The 2,959-nt window shown below is 42.5% G+C and overlaps 1 pseudogene; it reads left to right on the top strand.

Annotated features, from left to right (window-relative positions):
• Nucleotides 1–1,926: 1,926 nt before the first annotated feature.
• On the top strand, nucleotides 1,927–2,323 carry LOC102845537 (annotated as a pseudogene).
• The last annotated feature ends 636 nt before the right edge of the window (nucleotides 2,324–2,959 follow it).

Genomic DNA, 2,959 nt, shown 5'->3' with positions numbered 1-2,959 from the left:
GAGAAGAGTATTGAATGTACCATGGACTGCCAAGAAAACAAACAGATTCATCCTGGAGAGGGTTAAACCAGGCTGCTCCTTGGAGGCAAGGATTCTGAGGTTTCGTCTGACATACTTTGGACATGTTGTAAGGAGGGACAGGTCCTTGGAAAGGGACATCATGCTTGGGAGGGTGGAGGGACGGCACAAAAGGGGAAGACCCTCTATGAGGTGGATTGATTCAGTGACTGGGGTAATCAGGAAGGGTGTGTCAGAGGCAGTGCGATTGGCACAGGATAGAGCAAGGTTTAGGGCTGTTGTACATAGGGTCGCTATGAGTTGCAAGCAACTCGATGGCACGTAAGAATAACAACAGATTTTCGGGCACCATGTACAAAGCCTACACAAAGACCAAGAAGGACGTATCCAAACAGAACAAGGGAATACTGTGTGGTTTAAAATTCAGAAAGATGTGTACCATAGGTGTATTCTTTCTCTATACCTGTTAAATCTAAGCAAATAATTAGAGAAGCTGGATTGTATGAAGAATAAAGTGGCATCAAGTTTGGAGGAAAACTCCTCAACAATCCGTGCAATGCAGATGACACACCCTACTTGCAGAAAGTGAAGATGCTTGAATTACATCAATATTGCTTTTAAACATCAAGAAAGCAAAAATTTTTACCACTGGACCAATAGGCAACACCACGACAGATGGAGAAAAGACTGAAAATTGCCAACACTTTTATCTTAGTTGGGTCCATAACCAACATCCATTACAGCAACAGTCAAGATATAAAAACCATGTTGCATTGAGAAAATCTGCTTTCAAAAACAAGTTGTTTAAGGGCAAAGATATTAAAGACTAAGATGTGCCTGATCCAAGTCATGGTATAATCATTTGTTTCCCATGCATCTGAAAGTTGGACAATGAATGAATACAGAAGACAAAGAAAATTGAATTTGAATTGTGGTGTTGATGAAGATTATTGAATATCCTATTAACTGTTAAAAGAACAGACAAATCTATCTGGGAGGAAGTGCAAGCAGGGTGAACCTTAGATGTAAGGATGGTGTAACTTCATCTCACATATTTTGGGCAAGTTGTTGGGAGATGCCAATTCCTGAGGAAAAGCTTTCATCATGTTGGGAATGGTAGAGGATCAGCAGAAGAGAAAGGATGTCTCTCAATGAGATGTATTGACACAGTGACTGTCACAAGGGGCGTGAGTGTGCTGGCAATCATGAGGATGGCACAAAACAGGGCAAGGTTGCTAGGAGTAGCAGTCAACTGGACAGCACCTAACAACTACATCATGGGCCTACAAGACTGTGATCCTGCTCTGCTGGGTACAGAAAGGGATGAAAATTGGAAAAACAAAAATTTACTTTGAAGATATCATAGACAAATTTTCATCAGTGTCCAAGTAAGGCAAATGCAGCGGTAACTTTCATAAAAATGAGCTCAGTTTGGAATGATGGTATATGGCATTGAAACAGATGAGGGAGGGAACTGTTTAAAAGGGATATATGATTGGGTATTATTGTCATGACAGGAGTCCAGAATGAAGGCTGCATAGTGGAGTGGACTTGGGGGGAGGGATTGTATAACAATGAAAGAGTTTTTCTTTTACTTTTCAAGAAGAGTGAATTGGGGGGAAGGGGATGGACAGGGAGAAAAGTGCAACAATAAATGATATGAAACCGTAAGTCTCTGTAAACTTTCATTAAAATTAATAAAAATAATGAGCTCAATTTACTTTTTTAAGCTGATATTATGGCGGAGGCAGCTGTTACGTACCATCTAGTGGCCACTGACAGCTGATTCTCCACTGGATTTTCAGAGGCAATATATCTCACAGGAGATTGCACATCCTCCATCAAGAAAATGACGGATTCGGCCTTCCGTGCTTTCTACGGAGGTGGTTGTCAGCTGCCACTGGCATAATGGCTGCCCTCAGACCCCTGGTCCGTCAAAAAGAGGACCAAGAAATTCATCCGCCACCAGTCAGACCGTTATGTCAAAATTAAGCGTAATTGGCGCAAGCCCAGAGGCATCGACAACAGGGTTCGGAGACGATTTAAGGGCCAGATCTTGATGCCCAACATTGGTTACGGGAGCAACAAGAAGACAAAACACATGTTGCCCAGTGGCTTCCGCAAATTCCTAGTCCACAATATCAAGGAGCTGGAGGTGCTGCTGATGTGTAACAAATCTTACTGTGTTGAGATTGCGCACAATGTTTCCTCCAAGAACCGCAAAACCATTGTGGAAAGAGCAGCCCGGCTGGCCATTAGAGTCACCAATCCCAACGCCAGACTGCGCAGCGAAGAAAATGAATAGAAAGCTTGTTTGCACATTTCATTTGTGCTAAATAAACCATAAAAACTGCCAAAAAAAAAAAAAAAAAAAAAGAAAGAAAATGACGGATTCGAATCTCAGCTCCTTACCACTACTAGGTCACCAGAGCGGTAATCTAAAATGTGGGTGTAAGGTGTTTGCAGAAGAGACCAATCGCAGTGCTTGCCATAGGAATTATTTTCTGTAGATAGGTCTCTGAAATATTGTACACTGGCACAAGGTGATTCCAACCCAAATACCATCCCTTGACTTTGTACTTTCTGCACTAACTTCTTTTTTGCAACTCAGTTTCACTTATTGCCATAAACAGTAAGAAACGACTCATAGCTCCATTGGGCTTTTGGAGGGATAAATTGCAAGGGAAGAAATTTTGTTCATTTTTCTCTCGCAAAGATTCTTGCTGGATTTCAACTGCCAGAAAAGAGCCACTTTTTTTTGTCAACTTCCCAAGGACTAAGCCAACAGGAAGTAGTAGAGGAATTTACCCTACCAAGACACTGCGCATGCTTATTTGTGGTCCCTTGTGCAAGTCTCACCTGGAGTGACTGAGTGGGAACGTCCGCTACCTCGGACGGCTTCCCCCGCTCCATTAGCCTTAATGGTACATCCCGGCCTGGG

Source organism: Elephantulus edwardii, unplaced genomic scaffold (genome assembly GCF_000299155.1).
Source record: "Elephantulus edwardii isolate Elephantulus edwardi_28Jun2011 unplaced genomic scaffold, EleEdw1.0 scaffold00041, whole genome shotgun sequence".
In the NCBI taxonomy this organism is placed as follows: domain Eukaryota; kingdom Metazoa; phylum Chordata; class Mammalia; order Macroscelidea; family Macroscelididae; genus Elephantulus; species Elephantulus edwardii.
Note: the sequence above shows the minus strand (reverse complement) of the source record. Positions and strands in the feature narration are given on the sequence as shown.